The sequence below is a fragment of the Chenopodium album genome, chromosome 1, assembly GCF_948465745.1.
Source record: "Chenopodium album chromosome 1, dcCheAlbu1.1, whole genome shotgun sequence".
Classification (NCBI taxonomy): domain Eukaryota; kingdom Viridiplantae; phylum Streptophyta; class Magnoliopsida; order Caryophyllales; family Amaranthaceae; genus Chenopodium; species Chenopodium album.
In genome coordinates, this window is record NC_137834.1 from 72683646 (window position 1) to 72696916 (window position 13271).

Consider the following 13271-nt stretch of genomic DNA (forward strand, 5'->3'; position numbering starts at 1 on the left):
GCAGCATTGTTGGTAACGTCGAAATCAAGCTTTATAGAGATTGGAACATGCTCTTCTTTGGGTGATACTAGTAATACTCCAACGCCACATCCCTTTTGGTTTGAGGCACTATCGAAGTACAAGGTCCAAGTATCATCTTCAGTGACCATCAAGTCTTCGTCTGGAAATTCATTGTTGTGTATTGGCGTCGAGTCTTCTATTGGAAAGTCTGCTAGAAAATCCGAAACCACATATCCTTTGATAGCTTTTTGTGGTAAGAAACTTACATCGAACTGGGCTAAGTTGACTATCCATCTCGATATGCGCCCATTGAGTGTAGATTTCTCGAATAAATACTTGAGTGGATCTAATCGGGAAACTACAAAGAGTGTATGCACGAGCATGTAATGTCTTAACTTGGTTGTGGCCCACACCAAAGCGAGGAACAATTTCTCAAGTGGTGTATAGCGTGCTTCATACTCGAGCATCTTTTTTCTTAGATAGTAGATCGCATTTTCTTTGCCTTCTACTTCTTGTGCTAACATGGCTCCCATTGTCTCTTTGGTGACTGTTAAGTACAACCTAAGAGGTATTCCCGGAAGTTCTGGTGCTAATACGGAAGGATTTGCAAGATAGGATTTGATCTTTTTAAAGGCTTTTTGACACTTGTCATCCCATATCACTGGTACATTATTTTTAAGCTTCTTGAAGATTGGTTCACATATTGTTGTCAATTTTGATATGAACCTGCTTATGTATTGCAACCGGCCAATAAATCCTCGAATTTATTTCTCGGTTTTGAGCGGTGGCATTGACATGATTGCTTTGATCTTGGTTGGGTCTATTTCAATTCCTCTAAAGCTTATGACGTAACCCAAAATTTTTCCTGAGGTGACTCCAAAAGCACACTTAGATGGATTCAGCCTCATGTTGTATTTTCTCAGCCTTTCAAAGAATTTTCTCAAGGCTATTTGATGGCCTGGGCGATCTTTTGATTTCACAATAATATCGTCCATATATACTTTGACTTCTTTATGCATCATGTCATGCAGCAAGGCACTCGCTGCTCGTTGGTAAGTAGCACCCGCGTTTTTCAACCCGAATGGCATTACCGTGTAGCAGTGTTGTTTTCTCCATGTCTTCTTCCACCATGAGAATCTGATTATAGCCCGCGTATCCATCCATGAACGAGAGAAGCGCATGATTTGCTTTGTTATCCACTAGAATATTGATGTGTGGTAAAGGGAAGTCGTCCTTTGGACTTGCCTTATTTAAATCTCGATAGTCGACACACATTCTTACCCTTCCATCCTTTTTCGGAACTGGGACGACGTTGGCGACCCATTCGGGGTATTTGGATACCTTGATAAAACCTGTAGTTATTTGTTTTTGAACTTCTTCATTTATTTTAAGAGCTACGTCGGGTTTCATTCGACATAACTTTTGTTTTACAGGTTTCATTCATGGAATTAATGGTATGGTGTGTTGAGCTATTTCTCTATTAATGCCTGGCATATCTTCATATGACCAAGCGAATACATCGATGAATTCTTTAAGCAAGTTAATTAAATCGAATCTTTCTTGTTCATTAAGTGTTAGTCCGATTTTAACTTCTCTTTTATTGGTTGAATCATTTGAGATATCAACCGTCTCAGTTTCCTCGATTATCGGTGTTTTCTTTTCAAGTGTTTACATTGCTTTAATAAGTTCTTTGTCCTGTTCATTTTTAGTTAAGCAATGCTCATCATCTTGGATTAAAGAAGAACACAAGGAGTAAGGAGAAGAAGCCATATTATTAAATTCTGAGATAATTACATCAAAGAGGGATATGTCCTCAGGGACTTGATCACTAACTATCCTAGGGGAAGAGATAGATGGAGGGGGTGCTACAACTAAAGACTTAGATGACTCTATAGGGAGAGACTCTGACTTTGACTCTGACTCAGACGACTCTTCGAACATCGGTCCTTGTCCCGTTGTGATGGAGATTTTCCTTCCGCTTGGAGTAGTCACCTTGACGGTCTTGCGCCACCCTTGTAGTGATCCTTCCGCTGGAGTGATGAGCTTTGAGGGATCGAAGCTTTCGCTTTGTATGACTGTTTGGATGAGCGAGGAGTTATCCTCTTTGTAGGTTGGCTCATCTTTTTCTCGCCCAAATAGTAATCCCATGACATTAAAGTTAAAGCATGGGGGTGTTTTCTCCTTGTGGACAAGAGTTAGGATTTCGTCTATGAAGTAGCAATCTAAGAAAATCTTGAATCTCGATTGCCTTATTCCATTTACGACAAACGTTTGGGAAATTCGTATCACGGATAGTCCTCTCCTTCTTTTATGAATTGTCCATTGAGGGTAAGAGGATACTGATCCATTGGGATTGCTTTCTTTTGGATGCGAGCGTTCTTACGTGCCTTAGACTTTTCCTGGGCTAGCTTGAGATCTTCCCGAGTCGGTTCAAAAGAAAGTCCGAAAGTGTCCAATTTAGGGAGGCCAGGTGATTCCAGTGGTCTTGCTATTCCTTTTTTCTTTCCTAGGGTCATCCCCGGAAAATATCCTTGTTTATTTAGAATAGCGTTCACTACCATATTGGAGTGGGGGTCGTGGCAAAGAGCGGTCCTTTCATTCTCCTCGATTAAGGAGACCTCTTCGTTAAAGCCCCACAAATCTTCATCGTCTTCATCGTGCTCCACATTAATTATTGGATTCTCTATAGCTTTAATCCTCATGGGTGAAGCATCGATTGTGATGGGAATTCCTCCAACTATGGCCTTTACCTGTTGGTGGAGAGATGAGGGGACGATCTTTAGGTCATGGAGCCAAGGGCGTCCTAACAATATATTAAATGAAGCCTTAATGTCCACTACTTGGGATGTGGTAGCGTGTTCTACTGCTCCCGCCGTTACGTTCATAGTGATTTTACCAAGATCTTGACGTCGAGTATTGTCATAAGCTCTTATTCATTGCGTTGACGGGGTTAAGTCTTCATCCCTTATGCTAGCATTCTCGCAGTTCTAAGTGGACATACATTAATGATTGATCCATTGTCTACAAGAGTCATAGGGACGTTCATTCTCTTGCAAACCACTGTGAGATTTAACGCCTTATAATGCTTGTCACCTTCTGGAGGTAAGTCCTTGTCGGAAAAGGTGATCAAGTTGATAGGACTAGGGAGATCACTCGTAAGGAAGTTAGCCAACCCCTCAGGAGTGGTGTCAGAATCTATCCCTATCTTATCCAAGGCATTCATTACTGCCAACTTATGCTCTCGAGATGTTGCTAGAAGCTTCCATATCTTCATTTCAACCTTGGTTTTCTTGAATTGTTTTACAATGTCATTGTCTTCTATGATAGGTAAGGGAACTTGCTGCGTGGTTAGCATGGGTTGTGTTAAAACAGGAGGTTGCATTCTCCCAGATCTTGTGAGGACGTCTATGGATGAATCTTCTTCAACCCAGAAGTCATCCATGGCATATGACACTTTAGGTGGAGGTCCTACCATGTTCTTTAGATAAACGTCTTCTTCATCACTATCCCAAACTCCATTAATATTTACATCTTCTTCTTGTGGAACTTGGACTAGTCTTTTGTCATCAATCATTTTCTGAATTAAATCCCTAAATTTAAGACAATTTTCAATAGTGTGAACCCCTGATTGATGATATTGACAATAAATTCTGTCTGTCCTTTTTAACGATTCAAATATTCTTGATTCGAGAGGTTTGACCTCGCCACTCTCAGAGAGAATTTTGAACATTTGAGCATACGGAATCCCAATTGGAGTGTAGAGTCTATTACTATTCTTGGGTTCATTGATTACTTGCAAGGAAAAGTGTTTCCTCGTTCCCTTGCTAGCTAGAGGTAATGGGATCTTGTTTGCTGCCATAAGATCTTGAATGAGGTTTCAAAACCTGTAGCATTTATTTATGGTATGACCGTTCCCTCGATGGTACTTGCAGTAGGACTTGGGATCCCATCTTGAAGATCGCTTTTCTGGTGTTGGATCCTCAGTAAGGCCAATAGTTTGATTAATCCTTGATCATGGAGACGATCAAATATATCATCATAGGTCATTCCCATGGGTGTGAACTCTCTCTTGGGTTTATTTTTCGAGGGTGGAACCTCGTCATACTTTTTCTGCAGTTGCTTCACAACTTCGAGAGCTTCATGTTGTGAGTTTGATCCCTCTAACATGGACAACGTAAGCAATTGTATGTCCTCTTTACTTGCTAGCTCTGGGAGGTTATCCATGGCATCCTCCTCTTCTTCGATAGCATGTATTTCTTCGACAGGTTTGATGAGAGATGAGGGATCAACCTCGTTTTCCTCATCAGAGATGGCCAATGAGTGAGCGAGAGGCACATTATCAATACTTGGCTTCTTACTGGCAGGAGGCAATGGTAGCTTGTTATTGTCGATTAAGCTTCCAGCAATTCTTGGTAAGATGGCCCCTACCTTGGTGATACTTGCAATGTGCATTGGGGTTCCAATTAGCCGTCCTCTTCTCGACTGGTGGGTTTCTAAATGGTCCAATAGGAGTTATAAGACCTTTTGCATTTAATCGGTCAAATGCGGTGTCATAACTCATATCAATAGGAGTAAAGTTCCTCCTAAATGGTTTCTTTTGTCCTTGATTATTCATAGGAAGACTTCACTTAAGTTAAAAGTGCCAACATTGTTCGAGTGGGTAGTTTTGGAAGAAAAAGGATTGTCGTTCTTCTTACCTTTCCAGCCACTGTTGGAGTTATTGTTAGCAGCTTTCAGCTTAGCCAGGTCATCTTCTTTATTGATTCCAATGTCGTAGACGGCCTTGAAGGTATGGATATTATTTTGGTATTTGAGATGCTTCAAATATTTCTCTTGAAGGTTTTTGATAATTAACCTCACAGAATCTTTTTCACTTGGCACCTCGATCATCTTAGAAAAAGTCTCCCTCCATTTGTTGAAGAAAGAGGTTAAACATTCATTCTCTTTCTGCTTAAGGATTTCAAGTTCTCTATAGTCAGTCTCAACTTGAATATTGCATTTGTATCTATCAATGAAAGCGTTTACTATGGACTCCCAAGTAGAGGTTCTTTCTTTCTCAAGAGAAAAGAACCATTGTTGGTAAACGGATTCGAGAGATAGTGAAAATAAGGAGGGAAACACCTTTTTGTCGATACCCTTAATAATCATTATTGTTTTGAAGGCTCCTAAATGAAAGTAAGGGTTGCCAATTGCTTTGAATTTCAGGATGTCGTTGGCATTGAACTTCTGCGGAAGAAGATCCTTGTCCATCGAGACCCCTTGTGAGCTAATTCCTTGAAACTTATAGTCACTAGACAGCTTGCTTAGACTCTCTTGCATGAGGTCCATCTGTTGTTGTTTCACGGAATCATCAATCTTGAGGGTTAGAACCTTTAACGCCTCAGTCACAATAATTAGTTGGTTCCTGAGCTCAATAATTTCCTCTTGAGTTTCCATTATTGTCTTAGCTTTCCTCTTACGAGCGATGGGTTTGTCGAAAAGTTAGACTTGGATAAAAAGGTTGTCTTTGATCAAACGCCCTTCCTTTCTTGACGACGCGCTGTAAATTAAACAATTTTTTTTTGTTTTAATTACTTGACTCAAATTGACCTTGACTTTACGGTTTGAAAGAGGAAAAAACAAAAAATAGGTGCGTATTTTTAGCAAAAATAAGGTATATGTTTTTGGGAGTTAAGTATAGGGTTCAAACAAGTTGATTTATTTGGAGGATTAATATCCGACTTACTCCCTAAAAAAAATGACGGAAAAATGCGCATACAAGACTCCCTTAGACATGGTCAAAGTGTAGATTAGTGTGTGCTTTATGTGGTGAGTGTAAGTGACATGCTTTGACTCTTGTAAGACCATGGGACTTAGTGCTTAGACTCGATTAATGACCAGTAAAAAGTAACTGAATCGACTTGAAAACTGCTCAATTAAACATAAGGTGATGACTCGAGCAATAAACCGAACACTGGCGCCTCTCTTAGCAGTGTAGCGCCAGACGACAGGATTGTCGCTAGGCTCTACGCTCCACCGAGTGGCGCTGCAATTCAAACCTTGGCGCCATTGCTGGAACGTTGATTTGGAACTGCTTTCGGTATTTTTATGGTACAGGGTATGCTTAAAGTCGTACTAAGTCAAATCTGATTAAATTATTAAACTTTATTTACTCAAATTAATTAATTAATTAATTAGGCAAAGTTCTTTTAGTCATAAATTAATTTATTTAATCTAAGCACAAGTCAAACAAACGGTTAGGAAAAACACATAGAGTATGCACAAGTAATAAAGCACAATTAGTCAAGTAGGCACAACATGATGCAATGAGTTTGCAACCTAACCATGGCTCTAGTTCTCTAAAGTTCAGGATATGGGTTAGTCAAAGAGGGTCCATGGTTAATTGTCCGAATGCACCGCGCGGAAGCCTAACCGTGAAGGGTTGGCGCGAGTGGATGGGACACCGCGAGTTTAGAAAAACTCGCTTCCATGGTTTGGTGAATTCAACATTCTTGGATGTACCCTTTGTTGCTCAAGGCGTTCAATCAGGTAGATGGAGCATGAATTCCCAGAGGGTTATGTCCATATGTACAACACATATGGGTTTCAGAAAAGTGAGAAAAACTCAATCAGGAAGTAGGATCAAGCAAACAGTGCTAAAAACAGGTAAAAATTAGAACGCATATTTCTGGCTCGGTATTGGAAGAACTTGGCGCCAGCAAACAGAGTCCAGCGCCAGCTTTTGGCTTTAGCGCCTGGCGGCAGAAGCTGTCGCCTGGCCATAACGTCAAAATGTTGGCGCTAGTCTTTGTTCGCTGACGCTAGTTCCTACATGCCTCACCAGCTTTCTGTGCTCAATAAAATTTTCCAGTTTCGTGCAGCATTATTTCGATCCTAGTTGTCAAAGATATTCATCAAATTTCCTACGTGTAAAAATCCTATGTTTAAACTCATTACGGATGGTCTTTCCAATGAGATTTTTTTTATGCATATGACAATAATGTTAATCAAAATTACGCACATGAAATACTTAGAAATTTTCGTGTCTCATCCACTCATTCTAAATCATTGTCGAAATCAATTTCAGGAATTAAAATAGATATCTTCCCCAGTGGAGTCGCCAAAAACTGTAGGGAATATTTCAAGCGTTATCCCTAGCTTGACCCCACTATGATCATACACTAAAGTACGGTGGCGTCCAAAGGGAAGGAATCTAGAGTAAAAGAGTTGCCAACAAGTTTTAGGAACTTGTAAACCGTTCACAGGGTGAAGGTTACACCCCTTAACAATCCAGGAGATCGTCAACTCCAATAGGTCTGGAACCATGACTGGTAGTTCGGGGTTGAAGGTACAAATCCAACCTAAAAGAGATTGAACCTGCCCTAATAATAGGCCTCTACTTTATTATGATCGTATTCATGCGCGCTTTCTGACTAACATGCAATCAATAAGTTAAACCCTAAACCTGTTTATCTATGTTGGTTGAATATTAATGCACAAATAAATCTATTGTTGACGATCACTTGAATTATAATCAAATTAACCCTAATAAGATTATTAATTATCTTATTTAGCGTGATTACAAGTACCAATTCCCTTTAAACATGCATAAAAGGTGTGATCAAGCAATAACAATAAATCAAGCAACATAATAATAAATAAATAATAATAACTATTATGATCATATTAAAGCATAATATTAATAGAAAGATCCTAGGCATGATAATAACAAGATTAATAACAAACCCTAGCTTGTAACTAAACATTAAAAATCAAAGCTTTAACCCTAACATGATACTAACATGATATTAGGAAAGAACATAAGAAGCATCATACTTTTAATCATACTTGATATTAAAGTTACCCTAGACATGATACTAGGAAGATCAAAACGCCCTAACATAATATCAGGAATCATAATAACAACCTAAGCATGATTTCTACATCATAATAACAATGTAAACAATTAAAGCACTTACTTGGATGCCTCGTACCTCTTTCAAATAACAAAATACACACGTTAGTAACTTCAAGGAAAATAATAAATCAAACAATTAAATTAAATAATTGAAATAGAGATTTGGGACCAAACCCTCAGAAATATCAAACCTTTCACGTCTAGGGCGAAGGCAACTTCGAGCTATGCTAGGTGTTTCCATGTCTTGTGAATGCGAAATTTTGTATAAATGGTGGTTTAGAAAAGAGAGAGAAAAAGCTTTAGCTTCGAGAGAGAATTAGAGAATAGGTGATTAGAGATGATTGATTGTAGATGATAGATGATTGAAAATGGAGTTTTTAGAAGGCTATTTATAGAGAAAATCAGCCAAAAAGATAGAAAAATGAACTAGAGTCCTGACGTGAAAAAACGAAGTTAGCGCCAGACGCTGACATTAGCGCCAGACGCTAACGCTAGCGCCAGGCGCTAATGTTTGGCGTTAGGCGCTAATTAGATAAAATTTAACCGTACAAGAGGATAAAATCGTATTTTCCTCAAAAACACTCTTTTATTCTGATTAAAATTCCAAAAAGTCAACAAAAGTCGGAATTGGGAATTAGGAATGAAAAAAACCTTCTAGAAGAATCTAGAAGGCTAAAACCATTCCTAATTGCATTAAGAATGATAAATCCATATTAGGCCCACCTCTAGATCATTGGGCCGCACATAAGGCTCAAACCGGGCCCAGTTTAGTAATTTGGCCATAACTTCTCAATATTCATCGGAATTGGGCTTATAATATATCGTTGGAAAACTCTTTTCAAGCCCCATCCAACTACACTATTATTGGACTCATATCATGGACCAACCAAACTGGATTGACTGTTTTCTTAAAATAGGTTTTCAAAAACAGAGAGAAAAGAAAAGAAATTAAAACTATCCGCAACACTAGACTTTCAACACTTTCACTTCATTCGATCATGATTCAACGTGAAAGGTACTCATTACCGGCTTTGGTTTTAGGGAGACACAAATGGGTTTCTACAAGTATGATAGTAAGAGAAGTTGAGAGATAAGAGAATAATAAGGTTTTAATTCTCATTTTTTCGGTGCCCGTAATGCTGAACGAAGACCCCTATTTATAGGCGTAGGGATCTAGGTTTAGGGATTTAGAGCCGTGCCGTCAGGTGGCGCGCGCAACTCTTAGAGTCGCGCTGGGGTGCCGCGCACATCTCAATGAGTCGAGCGCGCAACTGATTGAGTTGCGCTGGTTTGCGGTTTGCCTTTTACAAAAACGCGTTTTAAAACTTTCATTACTTATTATTGCTGAGTCGGATGAAAATGTGTGAGATATAATTGGAAAGCTCATAATGTCTAATTTCCATTGCCGTTAGAATTAGGTCAAAATATGTTATGGATGAAACGTTATGGCCGTTGGAGTGCAAGGGTGTCGGTTTTAAGGCCCGGTTTAGTGTTTTGATCTTAACTTCTTCGTTTTGGCTCGGAATTGGGCTTATAATATACCGTTGGAAAGCTCTTTGAAAGGGATATCCATTTGTATAGGCATTTCATGGGAATTTGATGGTGGTTTTACCTGTTTGGCTCGGTTTTTCAACAATGTAGATTCCATTGGATCCAATCATTACATTTGACGCATTTGGGTCCGTTATTAATCAAGTTTTAACATGTATGAACATGTTTTAGGCCTAATTAGTAATCTTACAAGGCTTTAAGATAACTTGGTCTCAAATATGGGTTTCAAATTACTTCATAATTCTTTTCATAGTCCATAAACACTTCAACTTTGATCTAGCATGAAGAACGAATTTTTGTAACATCATCGCACTTCCTTTCGGGACAAGAGGCCAAAAGTAGGTGTCTACAATTAGCCCCCACTTTGATCGAGTCTAGAATAGACGATGATCAAAGTAGTCAAGGAAATAAATATGAGACTCCTTCTGTGAAGTTCCCTAAGAATAGAGAATATTTTAGAAATATTAAGGATATCGAAACGATCCCTTGGTTCGCTAATTGTTTGAAACAAGTTGCTATTAACGCTAGAAAAAGTTTTTCCTAGTCTTAAAGCGCTAAAGAATCTAGATGGATCCTTTGCAATTGTAGAACGCTTTTACACGTAAAGGTGTTCTGGGTGATGTCAAGTCATGAGAAGAGATCGATTTTAAAAGAATAAAAGGGGAAGATTTCTTCTCAATCATGTCATCGTTGGTCTAAAGTCCCTCGATATGTCATTGAAACTTTAGCCTGACTTTAAAAAAGTAAAAGATGAAAAAGGGTTTTTGGTATTAGAGCCGAAATGATCGTATATTATGTTCGGATATGAAGTGCGCCTACGTTAAAAGCATGTAGGCGTCGTTCAAAGTGCGCCTACGTTAAAACATGTGTGAATATGCTTGGCACTCTTAGGAAGTGGGAATTGACGTATACGATTAGGGACAAGGAAAGTAGGGAGCCGCCAACAAGTTTTTAAGGAACTTGTAAACCGTTCACGGATCATAAAAGGCAACCACGATAAAGGGACAACGAAGGCAACAACGATTGACTCGTGAAGGTTACACCCCATTCATAATCCATGAGATTACTAACTCCATATGGTTCGAAACCACGAAAGGAGGATCGGGGATGATGGTACGAAGTGAGTCATAGAGTCACATTCGCCCGTATTGGCCTCTACTCGATTCTTATAGTGAAAAGTGATTCTTGCGATCTCAAAGGCATACAAACAAAATATTCAATTTGCTCCAAACTATTATTATGCTAAATTGGTTGAATATTAATGCAACATATAATTCTAAAATATTTGTGATCACTTGATTAAACAAAAGGAAAATTTGCGAGGAAGGCCCTTTTAAGTGGTCGACCTTGTAAGAAAGGCCCTTTTAATTGAATAGGGGACAATCGAGGGAATTAGGGGGAAGAATAGAGGAAAAGGGGAAAAAAAAGGAGGGAAAAGTAGTCAAGTGCAGTGCACGTGACTTTAATTGGCCAGAAAAAAAGTCAACGCCGGAGTTCGGTCAACGGCCCCCCAACACAACCCAAAGTGGATAAACGGACCTTTTGTGCCACCTTTTTTATAAAAGGGCCTTTCTCACAAGGTCGACCACTTAATAGGACCTTCCTCGCAAATTTTCCTAAACAAAAAGTTTAAAAAGGATCCTAAACCGGTCGTCCAAATTATCTTATTAGGCGTGATTTTCAATTACATATTCCCTTTAAACATGCAATATGGTGATCATAATAAATAATTGAATTATCATTAATATTGGAAGCAATTTAACAATAATTTCCTTTGTCAAATCGAATAATAAGTTAACCTAATCATGATACTAGCAATATAAAAATAAAGTAAGAGTAATTAAATTAATTAATTACTCACATTCCACGCGTTTCTTTAAATTGCTACATCATGAATAAAATGTTAGTAACTTCAATAAAGAATATAAATCAATTGAAAATTAAATTAAATTAAATAATAAAGAAGAGTTAATTTGGTCCAAACCCTCAGTTATTTGTACCTTTCACGCCTTGGTTTAAGGACGGAACCTCGGGTTAAGTAAAGACTCCTTGGAGTGCTTAAGGAAGGAATGAAAAAAATAGGGAGGCTAAAGAGGGAGAAGAGAATTATTTTGTGATCAAGCTTCTCATCCTTAAAAATAGGGAGATATGAACTCTATTTATAGAGAAAAAAGAAGGGTCGAAAAAACAAGATAAGATCCGAATTAAATCGGAATAAAACTCTTGCGATAGACTGCAGCTTTTGCGGTTTTTGTTTTTTTATCATATCTTTTGATCTAGAAATCGGAACAAGATGAATAATATATCGTTGGAAATTTCTTGAAGTCTAATTTCTAAATCAATTATATTCAGATTAAAATAATGTTTAGAATAAAAGATATGGCCGAAATAGTGAGACGATGTCAGTTTTGGATAGAGTTTGACATTTTATTCATATCTTTCCTTCCGATATAGCTCAGAATTAATATTATAATATATCATTGGAAATATAATTTCAAGGGATATCCAACCATCAAAGATTTGGATAAAAAATATAACGCACGAAAATAATATCAGCCTATATTTGAACGTATTTCAATTCGAATAGAATTACGACTTTCAAAAAGAGGAGTTTTATTCAATTTCAAATTATTTAATCTTATCTTTTCAAAAGAAATAATTAAGATATTTTAGAAACTTATAGAAGCTTCTAATTAATCCTAATTGGTTTAGGGATGGGATTAAAGCTTTTAGACCCTCCACATGATCATTGGGTCGTAGGTAAGGTGGGTTTAGGTTCGGTTTGGGCTCAGTTTAATATTTTGGCCATACCTTATTCGTTATAACTCGGATTTGGGCTTATAATATATCGTTGGAAATCTCTTTTAAATCACCATCCAACTATTAAATCATTGAACCCTAATTATGGAACAAAATAAACTGGACTAAACGTTTTTATAAAAAGGACATGAAATGAATGATTTTAAGGGACACGAGATGAAATATTTTGGGTTTAAAGGCACGAAAAAAGGAAAATAAGCTATGGTTTGGGGAAATGGGCTAGAATTTGGGCTGGTTTATGAAATGGAAATATGGATCTAAGCACTCCAAGATTAAATACTCAACCCGACCAATAATGGCGGTGAAAGGTTGTTCATTATCGGGTTTGGTTTTGGGGAGATATTTTTAGGTGTATACAGAAGCCCCCACTTTGACTGAGTTTGTAGAAATGTCAGTTTCGAAAACAATAGTCAAAGTAGTTTATAGGGACGGAGAATGATTTAAGACGTTCTGCGATCCTAAATCGCTCTGTATACGCCGATACCTGCAAAAAACGTTAATTCCACAGATAAAAGAGTAAAGGGATAGAACGCTTATCTGACACTAGTGTATCAGTGACAAATGAGTTGGGTATTTTCCTACGCTTGAAGGAATCCACCGGATGACGTTTGTTGAAATGCTTTCCATGCTTTAGGAAAGCCAACAGATGAGTTTGGTAGCTTTATAAGCCTGAAGAAACCTACGGATGACTGTTTCCATGCTTGAGGAAAGTCGACATATGATTTTGGCGTTTTTCTATGCTTGAAGAAATCCACCGATAATGCTTTCTATGCTTGAGGAAAGCCGTCAAAGGAATTTGACGGTTTTCTATGCCTGAAGAAATCCACCGGATAATACTTTCCACTCTTGAGGAAAGTCGACAAATGATGAGATTGCAAGTCTCTGTGTATCGAGAACCTTGCGTCATGAAATGATGGTGGTTCGATTGTCCCTGAACGTGGGTTGTAGATGGTCCGCTTGTCCCCGGACGTGGGCTATAGTTGGTCCGCTTGTCCCTGAACGT